The sequence below is a fragment of the Ochlerotatus camptorhynchus genome, unplaced genomic scaffold (genome assembly GCF_037179485.1).
Source record: "Ochlerotatus camptorhynchus isolate MF236.1 unplaced genomic scaffold, CSIRO-AGI_Acam_v1.1 ptg000367l, whole genome shotgun sequence".
Classification (NCBI taxonomy): Eukaryota; Metazoa; Arthropoda; class Insecta; order Diptera; family Culicidae; genus Ochlerotatus; species Ochlerotatus camptorhynchus.
Window position 1 is genome coordinate 5,353,959 of NW_027040855.1, and position 21,694 is coordinate 5,375,652.

A 21,694-nucleotide genomic window follows, 5' to 3' on the forward strand; every position below is an offset into this window, starting at 1 on the left:
CTCGACCACATTACAGAATCTGTGCATGTCGCGAAACATTGCAAATTCTGCATACTTTTCATGCAAATCAGTAACAGAATCTTATATTTTCCGGTTGAAAAGATGGAAAATCTACTTATGGCTGACTAAAAGTAAATTGGTACGCACAAAAAGACCTGTAATTAATCATTTTGTCAAGCTTCTGCATTCATGTTCCATCAGATGCCACTGCTGTTGTTCGGAAACCACACACAATCTGTTTAACGTTAATTGTTCACAGAGGACACTGCAGCGCAAAACATGTCTGGTACCTCTTGTAACAGTCACTCCATGTTGTAAATAGTAAATTAGTCATAAATAAAATAAGAATGAAATATATCAAATCTATACGCCAAAAACTATGCCAGTAGCAAAACGGCACTGGTTGACTTACTATAAAAATAGAATGCCTCGTGAGTGTACCTTGTACAATTTCTCCCAAGGCCGAGTCCAGTGAAATCTTCGGGAAAGTTGGGAAAAGAGAGAGTGTGGCTACACCCGAATTTGAACGAAAGACCAGCGATCGGAATAATCTCTCGCATTGCCGATCTAGTTCGAAGAAGTTCGCGGGAAAATCGAACTTCTGTTAAGTTCGGCCGAGGTCACCTTTCCTAATCTGAGGGTCACGGTTTCGCTTCACTTTCGTCCGAACCGCAGATTGCAGTGGAAGTGATTCATTTTGTTCACATGATAGTTTCGTTTTGTAAAGTGAGTTAAAGCAACGTGATTGTACTTTTATACTTAAATTCTAATTTCTCCTCGTTGATTGTTTAGCTATAGTTATAAATCAATACGTAGTGTGCGTCTTAGGCTAGACTTTGTGTGTGCTAGACCAGGTAATGTGCTCGTTAAAGAAAATCTGTGCATTGTGCTTAATGTTCTTTTCACCAGCCGACGGCTAGGTTTACGTTTCAACGTCATCATCTGCATCCCCCGGGCGAATAATCCCGGCAACCGTCACCTTGTCCGGTGAAAAGCGATCCACATCTACATCGCTGAGTGGGGCTTTGTGGTTCGTCCACCCACGTGGAAATCGTTGGCCGTTCAACACCAACGGTCGAACGCGCATCGATTGAAGGTAACATCGTCGCCGCGCCAGTAACAGCAGCGCAGCAATCAACAGCAGCTAAATCCACTGGTGAGTCCGTTCTGTTTTTTCGTTGAGTGTGGCGTCCGGCGAGGGCGCCACGGAGGACCTTTTTTGCCGATCATAAGGTCGAAGAGCATGAATTGCTAATATTTGGATTAGTCCAATAATTGTAAGGTTGGGGTGTCGGCAAGACAAACGTGCGCACGTATCGTCGTATATGGATGCCCACCCAACTCATCAATGTTAGACACCCGGGTGTCAAGCTTTGCCGTTCCCCGCTTGCTGCATCGTCGTGGGATTCGTCAGGAAGAAGCACAAGAGCACAGCACAGATAGAAGGTAGTTACGCACACAAGAATAGGACTAGGTAGAGAAAGATAATAAAGAGGAGTAGAAAATACAAGCAATGGAAATTTTGTGAAAGCACGCTCTAGTTATAATAAAATCTCAGCTTCCCGTTTTCCGTTGTGAAATAAATGTTTGATTTGATTTCGAGGTAATGTTGTCCTATTAAAAATTAGAATGAGAGGAAGAAAGTACCTTCACGTTGTTTCGGGTCTGTGTAATTCTGTTGTTGTCTTCCGCGTGGTCGGAGTTTGACTTTATGTTGCGTACCTCTTTTGCTGCAACTGCGCCTCTGGCGGAAATAGGTGGAACTACCGATGAGGAAAGCTTGACGTGTAACGTCGTTTTAGGTTTGTGTGCTCTCTTACCGTGAGCTTTGGGGAAATTTTTCGAGGTGTGAGAGATTATGCTGTTTTTGCAATAAGGGTTTCTACCCGTTCAATTTCGGTGGTAGTGAAGCTGGCTCGATCTCTTCTTTTCAGGAAGATTTCTCTTGGACTCGCCCTGGGGCAGTCTCATCCGGGCAAACTCAACATGGTATGCGGTCTCCTTTACCGGAGTGGCGCTTAAGCCGAATACTTATCCGAGATCGACCAGTTTTTTTTTGACTTTAAATGATCTAGGTATTTCTTGAATTTGTGTGGTTTACATGTATTACTTATCAAGTGACACAGACGCGTCTTTTCAAGTTTAGTTCCTTTGAAATTTCAATTATTATTAAATACAGTTCCTAGTCCTATCAGGCCTGTTTTAAGAATGACCACCTTTTTTTTTTTCCTCTGTTCGGGACCTAACACTACTGCGACCAGTAAATTGATCTATTGTAGTATAGTATGACCACCTTGGTGGGATTTGTTTGTTTTAAATTTGAAAAAGGAGACTACTTATAACTACTATTTACAACTACAACTAACCTACAACTACTATATACACCTAATCTACTATATACAAATTGCTTATCAAAGCATGTTCTGATAAAATACATTTTTGTTTAAATTTGGTGCTAATTTCGTTAATTTTGGAATCTATTTTGGCAATGTCTGCCTCTTCATGTAAATTTGTCATTCTAGTGTCGAAAGGACGATCAAGTACCATCCTCAGCACTCTATTCTGAGCGACCTGGATTTTGTTCCTGTGAGTTTGTGCACATGATTCCCACACCGGAGCTGCGTAGAGGATCGCAGGTGATATGATTTGTTTGTAGACAGCCAGTTTGTTCACCCTTGAGAGGCGGGATCTGCGGCAAATCAGCGGATACAGACACCTAACCAAGACAGAACAATTGACTACTGTTTTCTCTACATGCGAACGGAAGAGGAGCTTTTCATCGAACAACATCCCGAGATAGGTTACTTCGGCAGACCACTCAACCCTTGTGCCATCCATGATTACAGTACAAGATGGAGCCGGTTTCAGTTTGGGCGATTGCCGATGGAGGAACATGATCGCTTGTGTTTTGGAGGCATTGATTTTGATTTTCCACGTGGTGGCATAATCAGCAAAGGCGTTAAGGCATCGTTGAAGTTTGTTCGTTATTTCGCGAGGCATCCTTCCTTTGACGGCTATTGCGGTATCATCTGCGAACAGGAAAAACACGCAACCGTCACCGAGGGGAGGAATGTCGGAAGTGTAAATGCTGTAAAGCAAGGGGCCCAGCAGACTGCCTTGCGGGACTCCTGCTGGGATGGAAAACGTGTCTGAAAGACAACCATTCAACGATACCTTAAATGACCTTTGCTGGAGGTAGTTACGGGTGATTTTAACCAGATGTAATCGAAAGTTGAAGTTACAAAGCTTGTACACAAGTCCGTCATGCCAGACATTGTCAAACGCCTTTTCAACGTCTAACAAGGCCATGGCTGTGGACTTGGATACAGCTTTGTTACTTCGGATGTTATTCATCACCCGTACTAGCTGGTGATTGGTGGAGTGCTCCTTTCTGAATCCAAACTGTTCCGGAAGGAGATTGTTGTTTTCCTCGACAAACTTGAGCAAACGATTGAGAATGAGTTTCTCGAACAATTTTCTCAGCGCTGAAAGGAGACTGATTGGTCTGTAGCTTGAAGACAACGTTGGATCCTTACCGGGTTTGCGGATTGGTATGATTTTTGCTACTTTCCAGATGCTTGGAAAGTAGTGCAATTCCAAACATCTGTTGAAGATAGCGGTTAGAAGAGACTGCACTTTTATGCTGAGTCTCTTCAAGATCAAGTTGAATATACCGTCAAACCCGGGAGCCTTCATGTTCTTAGTGCATTTCAGCGCTGAGCAAATTTGTTGTACTGTAATCATATCCGCCGGAGGCACTACACAAGGGAAGGTATCTAGGTTTTGAACGCATTGCGCAACCTGATCATCGAGCGGACTTTGGATAGTCGAGCCAAGCAAATGCGATGAAGCAACATGCTCGCCGATCGCATTTGCTTTCTCCTGTGGGGTGATAAAAAGCCGATCGTCATCATTTTCGACTCTGAGAGGTGGAACGGGTTTGGGATGAGTTTTCAGGACCTTAGCTACCTTCCAGAATGGTCTGGAGCGGTCATCCAGATTCTGGACAACACGCCCGAAATTTTCATTTCGGAGTGAATCCATTCTGGAAGCAATCTGCCTGTTCAGATAGGCAATTTCACGTTTTTTGCCCAGGTCTCCAGTCCTCTGAAACTGGCGTCTACGAACATTTCTCAGGCGAATCAGTGATTGGGTGTGGGAATCAATAGCAACAAACTTACCCCTCACAGGAACTTGTTGAACGTATACCTCGTCAGCCATGGATATGGCCTGTTGGAGTCCTTCCAACGTCCGGTCGATGTCATCTACGGTGTTGAGCAGTGGATTTTCATCGATGTTGCTGTCCACCATTCGTCCGTGCTGCACCCAGTTGACATGGTGGTAGTCTTTACGCAGACAGCTTCTAGCAGGAACCACGTTGACACCGACTTCAGTCACCACCGGTTGGTGGTCGGAGCTGAGATCGTTGTGCGCCTCCGGCTTGGATAGTCCGATGTTTGACAGGAAAAAGTCCAGCGTGGAGGGATTTCCCGCCGGAGAGATGAGAGTTGGTTCGTCCGGAAATTGCACAGTGTACAATCCATGTTGTGCGTGGTCGAACAATAGACATCCGTTCCGGTTCCTCTGGTAGTTCCGCCAAGCTTCATGGCGGGCGTTCAGGTCGCCCCCAACGATGAATCGGGAGCTAGTACGGATGATGACGGTCAGGTCGTTCTTGAATTGGATTCCTAATCCGTTGCTTGCGGTACACTGGCGTGGGCAGTAAACAGCGATGAACCGGACGTTTCCAGTTGGTGATTCCACCTCCACACTAATGGCCTCGATGATAGAAGTGCGGATGTGGGGCAGAGTGCAAAACTTGATTCCCTTTCTGACGATGACCGTCATCCGATAGACGGCACTTGGGGCCAGCTTGTACCGGTCCCTGATTTCAGCTTCGATATACTTCGGGTCGAAGTTTGGTAGGCCCCTGATGACGACCTTGAATGGTTTCTCACCGGGAATGTCGTGGGTGAAGAATTCCGCATTGGAAGTCTTCAGATGGGTGACGACCAAGTCATACTCCGCTTTGGTACGAAGCACCACCTTGGTGCCGACTCTGCCCAACTTGTATTCGGCTTTAACGCCCAGCGTCGCTAGATCTGCGATGAGCTCATTAAGACGGGCATTCTTCACTACCAATGGAGGTAGCCTTACTTTTGTCGCACTCGGGCCGGCAGACATCGGACTGGCCTCGATTCTTCTTTCTCTTCTTGCTGTGTTTTTCCATCACAGCTGGCTGGATATTCCCATCCATGGGGAGAACAGCAAACCTGTTCGAGGTAGGCACACCGGAGCTTCCTTCACCGGGGTTCTGGACCTTCGCCGGGCTTCGCGACCGATGCTTCCCCATTTCGGGGCACACACACACGCACGACAAACCGCGAAAGAGAGCGCGAACACTATCGCCACGAACTTTTCAAACAACTCGAGAGAGCGAGCTAACACCGAACTGAACTGCTTGACGATCAAGCAGAGAATGATGTGGGAAGCGAATGCCATACAGCAGCGCTCTTTTATATCTTTTCAGGTGAAAGCAGAATGATGTGCAACCAAGTGGTATAAAAGCTACAAAGGCTCCTCCCATTATGAGTAGTTTGCTATCAAGTAGCGACACTGGATCTTTTCCTTTTGCATACACGGCGAATGAAAACGACCCAAATTTGAGTTTAGTTCACTCATAATCGCCAAAAGTGCAGGAACTCAGCGATGAGTAAATTTGTCTCATGGTTTCCTGAGGAAAACCTAAAAAATCTGCCAGAAAATGAGGAAATTGACGAAAAAATTATTCAGTCTCGGAGTAGTACCAATAGACTGAGTGAATCCAATCTTTACTTTTCTAAAATTCGGGAATTTTTCCTTGGAAAATCCTGGAAAAATCTGGGAAAACATGAGGCAAATTTACTCATTGCTGAGTTCCTGCGCTTTATTTCTTATTTCTGAGATAACTAAACTCAAATTTGGGTCGATCTCATTCGCCGTGATATCACCTTGAAATATATCGGCACCGGTGGTTTGCGTGATTACCTGGGTCCAATCTCAGTCGGCGCCACCGGCATGTTCTAAGGCATAACATCTATGATCATGCCTTCCTTCGGGAAGTAAAGCCGTTGGTCTCCGGTTGAGTTGATGGGTCGATTGATAGGGTCCAGGTATGGGAGCTGCCTCCCTGTCGTCGGTAGCATTAGAGCTCAGTACGGAAAACAAATCTCGCGTCACTTTTCAATAGGTTCTATCTATATTGATCGATTCTCTTCATCGACACTCTCTTTCGTAAATAACTCGGCTTCACAAATGTTTCCTGTCGTCTTCTTCGAATTAGATGCTAGATTGTTGCTTCTTCCATCAAAAATATCCGGCCGTGGCGATTCAAAGTTGATCAAGGTTGATCAAAATAATTTGTACCCCTGCTTCCAGTTTGATTACATGAGCTTTTTTTGTGGTCGTTGGTTCTGAATATGGACAAACAGGCAGATATTCCTACTCTTTACTGTAATAAGCTTGGTGGCCCTGAAAAGAGCCGTTTTGTTGTCAAAGTTGGTGATGATTTAACCTTCGAAACCAAACAGAGTGCGTCTCTGTCACTTCAAAACGTAGATCACATCCATGGCCGCTTACGCTTAGCGTGTTTAGTGAAGGTGACAGCATCACGGATCTCATTTTTCAGGAACACCTTTAGCACACTTCGTAAATCAGACAGGAGATACGTCAGACACCGCCACGGCGAGCCAGACGACGGATGGTGGTTATCTCGAAGAATTTGTGTTTGTTTCTGAATATGGCGATGAGTGTGCAAAATATTACGCAATTCCATCGTTTCCTATTCGCACGTGCCCGAGGATCGGAGGCGAATGCCACTTTGACTTGTTTCGTTTACTTACTACTCTCTGACGACTGTGCTGGGGAAGCCGCAATAGTTTCTTGTTGAAAATCAACATTCGAAGGCATTGCTATCGATGAGTAGCCATATTTCTGATCGATTGATGATAAAACTATTGAAATTGGACCAGGGACAGCTGAGATATTACATTCAAAATCTTTCTTAGTTTGTTACATGTTCCATTTTCGGTTTTCACAAAGTGTACCCCCATATAGAAATCAAAGACGTAGTCTTACGTCAAAAGCATGCTATATTGTACGTAGCCCCCCTCTCATCTAAGGGACTACCTCCTATGACATCCACATGCCAGATTTGGTTCCATTTGCTTGATTAGTTCCCGAGTTATGCAAAAATTTGCCTTGCCAATTAATTGGCAAGACACATGCACCGTTCGAAGAATTCATGTAAATTTCAGCGAGATATAGCGCACATAAAATTAACGCTAGATTTGGCATAAATTTACGCGATATTTCGTACAAATTAAGGCGCAATATCGCATAAATTAGTTATATTGTATGCAAGCTTGAAGACGATTTCGTTGTTTATGCCAAGTATAGCTCAACATTAAACGAAGGGAGTTTTTACGCGATAGTTAAAATTCAGAATTTATTCTGTGTAGAGACTAGGCATAGAGGATATCAAGAAAATTTCCAACAGTCCGCATCGTGCTCTCTTGCCGTGCGGATCTATTTGCTTTTTGCTGAAGGAAGTGTTACTACTACCTAAAGCTACAACAAATTTAAACAGCACTTTTCAGTGCTCAAGCTGTAAAATGTCTACCTTGTTCAACTCTTATTCCTCTTCGATCCTTGTTTGGACCCTACCCGAGGTAATCCTTCTTGGATATCGATTTGGAAAATTCCTCTTCGATCCTTCAGATTCTTATAGTAATCTGCTTGGAAGTCGATTTGGATAAAAATTAACTGCTGCCATGGCACCTAAGCGCAAAAGAAAAGGGCAAATTCTTGATCCCCCTTCTGATGAAATTAATTTGAGCAACCGATTTGATTTGCTCACGGATGATGAGAATGATCAGTCATCCAAAAAAAATTCTAGTAAACTTTCCCGGCTTAATGCCAAGAAGGAAAAGATTCCCCCTATTGTGATAACCACTTCCGATTTCCATGCTTTGCGCATGGAACTTTTGAATTTCGTGAAAGTTAAGTTTTCACTACAAATTGGATGTCGGGGTGAATGCCGTGTATTTGCTGAAACCTTGGACGGATTTAAATGTCTTCTCAAGTATCTTACTGAGAAGAAGCACAAATTTTTTACTTACGACACCAAAACTGAACGTGTGTTCAAGGTTGTCATGAAAGGACTGCCCAGTGGTGAATCCCTGGATCAGATCAAAGATGAACTGGCAAAATTACTTGGAGTTGTGCCACTCCAAGTAATCAAAATGAAAATGAAATCCCGTCCTGGCGATTCGCGCAACGGGATTTCTAATGATTTTTATTTAGTTCACTTCAAGTCTAGTGAACTAAGCAACCTAAGGACTTAGAAAAAGTTAGCCTTATGCTCCATACCCGAGTGAAATGGGAACACATCAGGAAGACTGGAGGAAAATTCCAAAACCTCACCCAGTGCCGTAAGTGCCAGGGATGGGGTCACGGAACTAAAAATTGCTACATGCCAGCTAAATGCATGCATTGTGGTGATTCCTCTCATGCAAAGGACAACTGTCCTGTGAAGGAATATCCTAAGAAATTTAAATGTTCAAATTGTGGTGAAAACCACAAATCCAATTTTTGAGAATGTAAGACTCGCAAAGCAATCCTTCAATCTCGTTGTAAGCGACAGGTAGGAAACGCTCCACGTTTCCGACCAGGTACAAATTACTCTGCTGTTAACAACGGTCAGCGAGTTAATGGAGCTACCTATGCTGCTATTGCAACGGGTAGAAATCAAAATACTAAACAAACGTAATTCTAACGGAAATTTTTACAATTTTGACTTAGGAAGCATTACTTCCCCTAAAATGGAATTTTTACGGAAATCATTAATTGATATGATTTCTGATATGCTTAAATCTAACTCCATGTTTGATGCTATTCAAACTGGAGTAAAATTTGCAAATAATATTGTCATGACTTTAAAATTCAGAAATGGATTTTAAAGCATTAAATATTTTAAATTGGAATGCTCGATCTCTTAAAGATAATGAAGACGAGCTATTTAAATTTTTGAGAGTTCATAACGTGCATATTGCCGTTATAACTGAAACGTTCCTTAAACATGACCATAAGGTTAAGAAGGACGCAAATTATTTTATTTATAGAAATGATCGTCTTGATGGACCCTGTGGTGGCGTTGCCATAATTTTTCATAGACGAATCAAACATAAAATTCTTTCTTCATTTGAAACCAAAGTTTTTGAAACTTTGAGTGTTTCTGTTGAAACAAAATTTGGACAACTTACGTTTATAGCTGCCTATTTGCCATTCCAATGCGTAGGCCAGCAAAAGAATTTTCTCAAGGGTGACCTTCAGAAACTTACCCGTCATAGGTCTAAATTCTTCATTATTGGTGATTTTAATGCAAAACACCGCTCATGGAATAATGCTCAAAGCAATTCCAATGGTAATATTCTGTTTGATGATTGTTCTGCAGGTTATTGTACTATTCAATATCCAAACAGTCCAACATGCTTTTCTTCTGCAAGAAATCCCTCAACTATTGATTTGGTCTTAACTGATTCATGTCAACTTTGTAGCCAAGTGGTTACCCATGCTGACTTCGGTTCTGATCATCTTCAAGTCACTTTTGAAATATCCCAAGAAATAATTTCAAATCCCAACAGCTCTACTTTCAATTACCAAAGAGCTGATTGGGAGCAATACCGAACATTTATGGAATATAACTTCGATCCAAACATTCCTTTGCAAACCAAAGATGAAATTAATTATGCTCTTGAATCTCTGACTACTTCTATAGTTGAAGCAAGAGCTGCCTCAGTGCCAAAATACGAGGTTAAATTTGATTAAATTATAATAGACGACGATCTTCAGCTCTTGATCCGTCTTAAAAATGTCGGTAGGAGACAATTTCAAATAGCACGCGATCCTGCCATGAAAGTTATCTGGCGAGATTTGCAAAAACAAATTAAAAAGCGATTCTCTGCCCTGAGGAACAAAACTTTTGAAAATCATGTTTCTTAATTAGACCCGAGTTCCAAACCCTTTTGGAAACTCACAAAAAATTTGAAAAAAACCTCAAAAGCCAATTCCAGCGCATAAAGAAAGTGGTAAAATTTTGATCACAAATTTGGAAAAAGCTCAGAAACTTGCTAAGCAATTCGAGAGTTCCCATAATTTCAGTTTGGGTCTTACTAGTCCTATTGAGAATCAGGTTGCTCATGATTATCTGAATATTTTCTCTCGGGAAAATATTTTTGATGATTCCTGGGGGACTGATTTGGACGAAGTAAGTTCTTTAACTAAAAAGTTTCTTAATATGAAAGCTCCAGGTGATGATGGAATTTTCTATATCCTCATCAAAAAACTCTCAGAGAGTACCTTGTCTTTCTTGGTAAAATTATTTAACAGATGTTTCCATTTGGCATGCTTTCCTGATAAATGGAAAAATGCAAAAGTTGTTCCAATTTTGATGCCGGATAAAAATCCAGCTGAAGCTTCTAGCTACCGTCCGCTTGCTTCAATAAGTAAATTTTTTGAAAGGATAATTTTAAATAGAATCATGCTTTACATCAATACGAACTCAATTTTTGCAGATGAGCAGTTTGGATTTCGCCATGGGCATTCAACTACTCATCGACTCTTAAGAGTTAACAATTTAATTCGTTCAAACCAATCTGAAGGCCACTCCACTGGAGTTGCATTCAACAGTGTTTGGCATGAAGGTTTGATTGCTAAATTGAAAAAGTTTAATTTTCCACTTTATATTATGAAATTAGTTAAAAATTATTTAACTGACAGAACTCTGCAGGTAAATTATCAAAATTCCAAATCTAATCGACTACCTGTTAGAGCAGGAGTTCCTCAGGGTAGCATTCTTGGGCCTATATTGTATAACATTTTCACTTCGGACCTCCCTGATTTGCCTCAGGGTTGCCACAAATCTTTGTTCGCTGATGACACAGGCATTTCCGCTAAAGGAAGAAGTCTTCGTGTTATTTGCAGCAGACTGCAGAAAAGTTTAGATATTTTCTCTTCTTTTTTACAAAAATGGAAGATTTCTCCCAACGCTTCCAAAACTCAACTTATAATATTTCCACATAAGCCTAGAGCTTCGTTTTTGAAACCTAGTAGTAGTCACATAGTCACTATGAACGGAGTTCCAATTTCCTGGTCAAACCAAGTGAAATATCTTGGATTAATACTTGACCAAAAATTAACTTTTAAAGATCACATGAGGGCATTCAAGCCAAATGTAACAAATATATAAAAAAAATTGTATCCTCTTATAAACAGGAAATCCAATCTTTACCTGACTAATAAACTTTTAATATTTAAACAAGTTTTTAGATCGGCCATGCTTTACACTGTGCCAATATGGTCTAGTTGTTGCACGACCAGGAAAAAAGCGCTTCAAAGGATTCAGAACAATGTTCTGAAGATGATTTCGAAGTTGCCTCCCTGGTAAAGTACTACCGAGTTACATAGAATTTCGAATGTTAAGACTTTAGAGCAAATGTCCAACAAAATAATTAATAATTTCAGACAAAAATCGTTGCAATCCTCAATTGCAACGATTAGTTCCCTTTATTCCTAGATAAGATTTAGTTTTAGTTTTTAATTTTAAGATTTCAATTGTTATACTGACATGCAGGTTTTAAAAACCTGTTTAAAATACTGAATTGCCAAGGCAGGAACAAAATAAAAACACATAGATATATATCATAACAATTAAGGCTGGTAAGTTACTGTAGTAACTGGAGCACCAAGGTTAAAAATGAAATGTAATTTATTTTAAATTTGGAACAAATAAAGAGTTAAAAAAAAAGAAAATTTCCAGCAAGTAAGATTTTCAAGACTTTACCAGGAATTTAACCCGTGGCGACTGACTTGGCAATTCCGTGCTTTATCTGACTAAGCTATCTAGGCATTTGTATAGGGTCGAAATCGTGATAGGCAAACACGAACAATATGAAGTGATTGGCAATATGCAATGATGGATCGCTCTTTTGGAGCTTTTCCATTTCATTTAAATAGAGAATGCTAACGTAAAATCCAGTTGAATTTTCAGATAACCGATCGTATAATAGATAGTTTAATGCTATTAATCTTACTATCAAGCGCAAAATGCCTGCACGATAGAGCCACACTCTGTGTTTTCACTGAAGGTGCACTCGAGAGCGATCTCAAGTGAACCTTCAGTGAAAACACAAAGTGTGGCTCTGTGGTGCGAAAATTTTGTATTTTGATAGGGAGATTAATAGCAGAAAACCATCTTTTTTAAGATAGGTTCATCGTATTAAATTGTTATGAAAAAGTCCCAAAAGAGCGATCCATCCCTGGCAATACGGCTTAGTCACTCCATCACTTAAACCACGTAGGCCAACGATGAGCAATATGGATGATTGGTGTTGGGCAGTTCAGTAGAACACAGGATTTTTCTCGCAAAATACAAGATCCTTGATAAGCAATAAGAAGCTGAAACTTATTCCCAAGGTAGCCAAACTCCTGGCGTAACATATTGAAACTTTCATTCGGATAAAGGGCACATCGGAGGCTGAGCCAAACCACAGAGCCAACAATCATCAAAATTGATGACCTTGTATCGTTCATATTTGCTCGTCGTATCTCCCATATAGGCATGAAAGGAATAAAAAAAAAATCTCGACCATACCCAAGACCATCAGGCACCGTGCCTACGTGCGAGGAGCAAAGAAGGAGTGAAACCAATCTAAGTATCATCAAAATCCCACCAGCACATACCCTCTTCATCCCTTGTGAGCGTTCGGGCTGCTGTGCCGCCGTCCTAGGGAATAATCTTTGGCCTGGTCGAGCCAATATTAACGATGGCTTTCATAAGTAGAGAAGGATCATGAAGATGGTGATGATATTGGCTTGGGTGTTGGCTGAATCATTTCTTCATATGGAGCAATGTTGCTGATGCCGAAAGCGTCCGTGGATATCCCTTGCGCAATGTGGATAGATTATATTCCTGCGTTAATGAATACGACAGCTAACAAGAACTTATCGAATGATGCATACACGGAAAACGTTAAGTAGATAAATTTACTGCTCAACTTTCTTCGTAGAACATATAAATTGCCACTTATCGGCGAAGCAAAAGCACTCAATTACGGTCTTCGCCAGACTCCTAATTTATGTAGTCAAGGTGCCCTCTGCCACTTGACCGAACAAGTATGAACACAATGCTCCACCGACACAGTTGCTGGAACGAAAAATTGTCTCTCGCATTCAATCAGAATAGGAAATTCAATCTGCTGTCAATTCTATTTTAATTAATTTGCAAACTTTCTGCTGAAGTAGATCAGCCGCAAGCGGAGCGTGTTGTTGGATGTATCGGCATAACCCTCCGACAGGAAACAATGAAACAAAAGCAAATCTCACAGCAAGCCTGCATGCACTGTTCACAGGTTCTGGAAGTCCGTCCGTATGTTGTCGAGACCAATTAGATCTTAATTGGAAAAGTTTCATTGGAAATTGACGGTCCAGATCAGCGCAGGTTCTCCGCTGTGCAGGAATGTGCTCGATTTTGTTTTCCTCCACGGTTTAAGAGTGTATGTGTGTTGGCATGCACGTTCATGAAAATCGAATGTTAACACGAATTTAAAAGTGGAAACTTTTTTCCGAGCGTAACACAAGTTTTAAAATTCAAATTATTCTGCGCTCAAATTGAGAATTGTGTTTCAAAACGATGTTGATGTTTCGAAGGACTATACCAAGGTACAGTTGTGGTAATTAATCAATACCTTTTTTTGTAATCTCATCGGATTTTGTAAAGCTTCTTTGGACTCAGTTCTTAACCGATAGCCCGTGATTCACGTTGCTACACGGCTGGAAGGTATTTTTTAAAATTTTATTGTCGATTAGGATAGACTGGACACACTTGATCCCGCCTTGGTTTCTCAAACTACCCCGCTGTACTGCAGCATACATGAAGTAGTAATTTCAGCTGAAATGTAACATTAATTCCCGAGATTTGTGTAATTGGTAATTCGAAGTGGAAATGGAGCTTACGTGGCGGTCATATGTGGACTCTACAAGGAATCACCTTAAAAACGAAACAGAACACCTTGATGAATTTTAAATTGGTGTTTGCCCGCATGGTATTCCAACACACTTGTGGCCAGTGCTGCGACATTGTCAATTGACATAAGATATTTGTCTAGCACTGAATTTCACTTCGGACACTGATATTCGTAGCAAGCATGATATTAGGCGCTACGGCTTTACTATTACTATCCATATGAATATCACTAGCGAAAATCTAACTATTATTGCGATAAATCAACTTATTTGTACAAGCGTTGCATTAATTTAGTATTACTGATGAGCTTTATAAAGATCGGTACTCGATTTGCTGGCGTATATAAGACACAATTCGGCAGAACTTTTAATATAAATGAGCCCTGTACAATGTCAATGTCATTTGCGCACTGACATTGAACGATATTGATATTCTAACTTAGTGAACAGGTACTGACATCAGGTGGTAAGTTAAATTCAGCATTTTGTAGGTATTGATATTGATATTTGCTTGTGGCGCAGTGGTTAGCGATCGTAGATCGCGTGCAAAATACACGGGTTCGAGTCCAGCATAATGCAAAAAAAAAAATGGTTTTTAATGTTTGGATAGAATATTGATACACTGCATAAACATAAGAATTATGATTTTGAGACACTAAACTGTTTTCCCGTGTCGCAATTACACCATAAATGTTCAGAGCTTTCGCTCTCCAAATTACAAAAGCGACATCTATCGTCGCTAAGTTTTCCAATCAAAAAAAAAAAAAAAAACGATATTTACTAAGACAATATCGTGTCATTAATCCAGTGTAGGAGCTTAAATCTTTTTTGGAAAGATTGAGTAACCTTTGCGTACTCAAAACGTCGGGCTTAATGAATCATTTAGATTGCCTGGCTGTTAAGGTATTATTCCAATTGGATTGTACCTTGCTTTTTAAACCAATAATCGGTTTGGAATCAATAAATTGCTGGGATTAGCCAAGCTTTGCTAATTGATCAGCTTTTTCATTTCCTTCAATGCCGCAACGCCCTGGAACCCAATTTAGATTTACCTTGTTAGGAAAAGACAATTTTTGAAGTTTATTATAGTATTCCTACAATAACTTTGAAGTGTACAGACTTAGAAATAACTAATTTTACACGTGACGGAATCCGTCTATACCATAAAATATGAGACGTAAACAAACATGTCATGTAATATTAAGCGCTCCGAGACGGAAAAGCTCGTTGCTCGACGAAAAGTACGTTCGATTATGCTATATTTCACGTCTGTTATGACTCAAATTTATGTCAAAATTGACGCTCGTGTATATCACTCTCAGAGCACCTAAATTTACATGATTTTTCTAAGTGTGTAGATCATTGACTTAAGGGCATGCAATGCTGCTTGACCATCCGAAAAAATGCAAATGTTTGCATTCCTCTAATTTCTTTTTAAACAATTTCTACACATTCTAGAATCGAAAATATCTCTGCTTGGAATACTGTTGGTCATTTACCCTTTGCTACAGAACAGTTTATCCGGTAACTGTTATTGCTGCCCTTACCCTGTTATCCTGTTTTGAGCCAGCCATGTAGAATGTTATAGACTCAGGACGAATTAACGGCCCTTCAGTCTTACAGTCGTTACGTGTAGTATTAAATACATTGAACAGATGGTTTATTTCATGTATTTTTGCCATAAAATTTTCATTCTTTAATATTAGTGGACTTAATTGAATCTCTTTCAAAATGCTCATAAGATTTTTAAGATCTTATGTTCATCTGTGTCTGAGAGCATTCTTCATTACATCCAGTTGAATGAATTGATGTAAAGGAAGAAGATTCAGCAAAGCTTCTAAGGCTTAAGATGAAGTACTGCGCATTGCTCCAGTTATGAAGGTAGTGGCCAACCTCTGCAGTTTTTCAAGTCTTTGTTGAGCTGTTTTTGCACTGTTTTTGGCCACCAAATAGTTCCGTTAGAGTACGGCAGTGTGAAAATTGCATATAGAAAGTAGATAGCGAGCTAGGACAACTATTAAGGAAGGTACAAATCGGTTTTTTCATCTCTCTTTACCAAACTCCGCCTTTGGAGAGGGATGGTGAGGGATGGTGAGGGGTGTCTCACCCCCCCCCCCCCCCCCGCCACCACTGGCAAAAAGAGATGAAAACCGACCCGCTCAAGTACCAACTGTGTGTTTGAAACAGTTCTACCGATTTTTTACCGCACTTCAGTTGTTATTTGAAGGAAGGCATCTACTCGTAGGTTTGGAAATTGCAGCTATTGTTTACCCCTACCACGATGTGTGCTCCTGTCATCGTCGACTTGACGATCTCGAGAGGACACAGGTGGGGTAGGTGCTGCTACTGTACTTTCTATATGCAATTTTCACACTGTCGTACTCTAGCGGAACTATCAACTCTAGACTTTCATCTCCTACATCTATCGCATAAAAATTACCACTTTAGTCTGTTATTTGAAATAAGCATCTTCAACTATTTATGTATTCCGAAGAATATTTTAATTCTGTTCCTTCCAAAGAAAATTTTGGAAAATAAGACTTTTCGTCGTTTTGTAAAGGGTACAACCGTTGTTTTTGAAGGATTTGTTATCAATCCTTCTTTTGTGCACCACAGTGTAGTAATATTTATTGCCGTTTGCATTCTGCTTGAAATGATTTCATCAAACTTTCCGCGGACAATTATCACTATATCATCCGCAAAGTCAATATTTTCAAACCCTAGCGATTCAAGAGAAGCTCATCTATTTCTAACGACCATAGAAGAGGAGAGAGAACGCATCCTTGAGGACAACCTTTAGCAGCTGTTACCTTTATGGTTGACTCTCCAAGATTTGATGATATTTCACGATTTTATAACATTTCTACTATCAAATATATTACGCTTTCATGAAACCCACTTTTTGTCATGGCAATTTTCATTGATTAAAAAGGTGCATTATGAAGGCAGCCTTCAACACATCCTTTGCTTCGAAGTATTTTTCGATTTTTGAGACAAGAGTATGTAATGCTGTAATTGTTGATTTGCCTGGTTGGTAAGCAAATTGAGCTTTACTCATTGGTATTTTTGGAATAATTTCAGATTTGATGTGTTCATCTATTATCTTTTCCATTAATTTAAGGAAAATTGACGACAAACTGGTAAGCTTTAATGGCTTGGGAGAAGACTTGTCTTTTTGATAAGCTTTGGTATGAATACTACTCGAACTTGTCGCCACGTTGTAGGAATATATCTTAACAAAAAGCTTGCTTTAAGTAAACTTACTAATACTGTTTCAATACTGTTTTACACTTCAATATTGTTTTACACTTTTTAATTAAAATTGGATGAATTCCATCCAAACCTGGAGATTTGAATGGCTCAAAAGAGTCTATAGCCCATGCAACTTTAGGATTAGTAAACATTACACTTTTTAGATTTTTTGAACATTACACAAACATTACACTTTCATTGGACTGTCTTGATCCATTTACTGAGTCATGATCTCTAGCGAAACAGATAAAGAGGAAATAGTAGGCAAGACCCTCTGAAATGAGATTGCATCATTACTTTCAAGGTTTCTTCAGAAGTTAAGGTAAAAGAACCGTCTTCTTTTTAAAGGGCTCCTAAGCCGTTTGCATGATCATTAGAAAAGACTTTTTTAAGTCTTGCGATAACAGGAGTACTTCGTTGCCTTCGTATTGCACTAGGCTGTATGCACTCGACTCATACGATGAGCCTCGAAGTACTCGCGGGTGTTCTCCCACTGACAGATCGTTTCGCTGAGCTGTCTTTCCGGTTTCGCATCCATTGTGAAGTAATGAATCCTTTGGTAATAGAACACTTTGAGAAGCTGCTCGACCGAAATCCTCAAACAAGATTCATGAGTTTGTACTATGAGTACATGACGCTGGAGGTTGGTCCTTCTTTATTAATCTCCAATCGTGATTGCTTTCAAGCCTTCTATAGTTCCTCTGTACATTTTGATCTGACCATGATGCAAGAAATCCATGGAATACCAGATCACCATCGGTCGATGGTTGTTCCCTCAATTTTTGCAATCAAGTACCGCCATGTAAGTAACGATAATGTTTTTTTTCACAGATGGGTCAACCGTAAATGCTTCCACCGGATTTGGTGTATTTAATCAATTTCATAGCGCCTCCTATAAACTGCAAAAACCATGCTCCGTATACGTTGCGGAACTCACAGCTATATGTTACGCAGTAGAGCGAATTGCCTCACTACCTTCTGACCATTATTTCATTTTTGCGGATAGTCTAGCTCATTGAAGGCTATTCGTTCAATGAGGCCGATGAAGCACTCCTCGTATTTCCTGCCTGAAATACGATCTAAACTGAGTGCTTTATCTAACTGCTCCTATACTATCACCATAGCTTGGGTCCCATCTCATTGCTCAATTTCGGGTAATGAGAAAGCGGACTCGTTGGCTAAGGTGGGCGCTATGGAAGGCGATATTTTTGAGCGACAAATCGCCTTCAACGAATTTTTCTCCATTGCTCGTCAGCAAGTCCTCATCAGTTGGCAACAAAAATGAAATGATGGTGAATTGGGAAGATGGTTATATTCTATTCTCCCACAGGTGTCGAACAAACCATGGTTCAAAGGGTTGAACATAAGCGGCGACTTTATACGCGTTATATCAAGGCTTATGTCCAATCACTAATCGTTAGACTCGCACTTCTATCGAATTGGGCTCTCAGGTAGCAATTTATGTGCGTGTGGTATTGGTTATCACGATATCGAGCATGTTGTTTGGTCATGTACCTTACACCGTGTTGCCAGATCAGAGTTATCCACATCCCTCAGGGCCCGAGGAAAACAACCCACGATGCCCGTTAGAGATGTCTTGGCGAGCCGAGATTTAGACTATTTGAAATTAATTTATGTATTTTTAAAACGGATAGATCTGAGGATTTAGTAGTTAGTGTCATCTTTTGTTCTCCAAACTTGTTAGCTGCCCATTAGTGTACCCCCATTTTTGTCTTTTTCATCAGAGTGTCGCTTAGTTCGAGAGCAAGAGCGCATTGCTCTCCAAACCATGTGTTCACAATCCCTACCCTGCCATCCATTTGTTACAATTTGTTACCCCTAACCTCGAGATAGCCGCGAGTAATCGTTAAGTTAGTTTTAAGTAATTATATAATCTTAATAATGAATATTGGCTCCGCAAAGCTACAGCAATTGAGCCTGGACTTTTTCAATGTTTTCACACATATGTATCCAATCTTTACTTATGGATTTCCTAATTTCTTTGTTATAGTCAGTCAAAGCCTCTTTATAGTGAGACCAATTTTCTGTTATTTTAGCTCTGTTAAATAGTTTACGAACCGTTTCCTTAGCTTTTCGACACTTAGCTTACTTTTACTAATTCACACTTTGTAAGTTTACTTATCCCTTAGTAATTCTCATATAAACTTTAAAAGGCCAGTTCAGTATGAGTTCGCAACCAAATTAACTACAGTGTTGAGAGACTTATCAGAGCCTGATTAAAAATCGATTGAGCTTGGTGGAGCAAAATCAATATTTTGAACCACCATAAGGATCAACACCAGTAGAATAATTGAAACACCTTTGGCAGTTCTTTTCTGTCAATCAAAACAAACTTCTCCGAAAACTGAATTCCTCTATCTCATATTGAATATGAAAATATATGACTCACTTTTTCACAAAGCCAATACAATCCACCGTTCATGTATGTGTGTCAAACTATTTTATATGAACTCTGAAATGAAACAGAAAGTATGAAAATTAGGATCTTGGTAGATATACATTTTGAAATACGATAAATACAAAGCACAATCGCAGAACGCGGCGAAACTACCATCGGGTAAATTGTTCACAAGTCCAACACTGCGTTGACACCAGTATCGACTATGACGTCCACCCGGAAACGACCGACGACATAGACAGGTGTCTTCACTCCATCGATGAAGCGATTTCCAGGGCTAGGGAGCAACATGTTCCAGTATCCAGACTGATGAGTAATACTCTGAACCTTGACAGTCTCACTAAAGACCTCATTAGACTCCGCAACACGATTCGTAGGCAGTACCAGCGTACTGGGCTGCCTAAGCTGAAGACCAATTTCAACCGTTTGAACAAAATCATCCAATTTTGCAAACAAGATTTGCTCTCTCCCAGATTGTGCTAAGCCATTCTGGAAAATGGAAAAGACTTTTAAAAATAAGCCTAGGCCCATCAATCCCCTTTCCTCTGCTAATCAAAATTCGGATCTATCCTTACTCATAACCACCCCAATGGAAAATGCCAATGCTCTTGGTCAACACTTTGTGAATTCACATAACTCTGGTCAAGCCATGCCCAACAAACAATTTGAGTTTGATCAACAGCTGAATAAGCAATTTTTTAGTTGAAGAAGCTTGTTTTTGCCTGAATAAGCACTGTACGAGACGCAATCAACTAGTCCCGAGCGAGTCGACCTATTTCCAGCGTAGCAACATCCATTGACGACCACTGATGAAGAACATCGAATATGACTAATCAAAATTAGACGAGTTACGCGGAATAAAGATGAGTATACGATTAGACAGATAAAAGGCTAGTAATTTCCCACTAACCCAACCTATATAAGCTAGGGAAATTAACATTCTGGAGCTTCTTGCTTATAAAAACTCGCTCAAATATAGTTGGTAAAGAAAACTACAGTAAACGTTAAACTAATTGTCCCGAGTAAAAAAGTGTTCCGAGAATAAACGGTGTTGAATGTTTCGATAAAAATTAAGTGTTTCGATTTGCGCGAGAGAAAACCAAATCTCTCTTCATCTATCCGGGAAACAGTTACCTATAGAAACAATACAGTCCACTTATCATCGTTCCCAACATTTTGGTCCTTCGAGCCGGATAGATGAAAGGCCCGCGGATGAACCAAGTGAAAACTAAAAAACGACCAATTCGAAATAACATCGAACTGTGACGCCGATCGACGAATGTGCCACAGCCCTATTACAAGAATATGCACGCGTCAGAACGGGACAGAGCGAGTGACGTACCGAGCGAGTGTATGAGCCGTGCAAATAAAGGCAGCAGAAAATATTTTGTTCGCCATTGTGTTTATGACCATCGAGCAAAGCACGTGCAAAATTTGATTCGTGGCAATGACTTTGCACTCGAATTGCGAATATAGTCCGGACAATTAACGTACCGCCGTACCGAAAGTGTAGATCGGGAGTGTGTGAAATAAATTGGCTAGCCGAAAACCTAAATTTTGTCGCGAAATAACCAAAATTTTCCATCGCATCCATTGCGAGTGTGAGTGAGACGATTGAAATTCGTTTCCTAAAGGTGAACCGTTTTGATTTGCCAGTGAGGCAATCCCATTTGAACAAACAAAAAACGCCGTCGAAAGACCAAGGGTTGCCGTAGGGAGTGCGATAAGTTTCTGGCCGTCGTGAGTGTGAGAACTGAAATAATAGTTCCGTCCGAGTATCCCGTGTGTGGACCTTGAAAAGGCCGAAACAAGAACCTAAAAAGAACAAATTTGTGTGGCCTGAACGTGCCGAGACGACAAAACTAAAAGTGAATTTTAAAAAAGACCCAAAAGTCAGTGAACTTAAAGAAGCCAAAGGAAGAGGCCAATTAGAAGAATAAAGTGCAACAAGTGCCACAAAAG

General features: G+C 40.4%; 1 protein-coding gene across 1 annotated transcript in view; it reads right to left on the minus strand.

The window, feature by feature from the left end:
• LOC135709864 (uncharacterized) overlaps window positions 1-21,694 on the minus strand; it is a 949,216-nt gene that overhangs the window by 731,622 nt on the left and 195,900 nt on the right. The window lies entirely within an intron of this gene.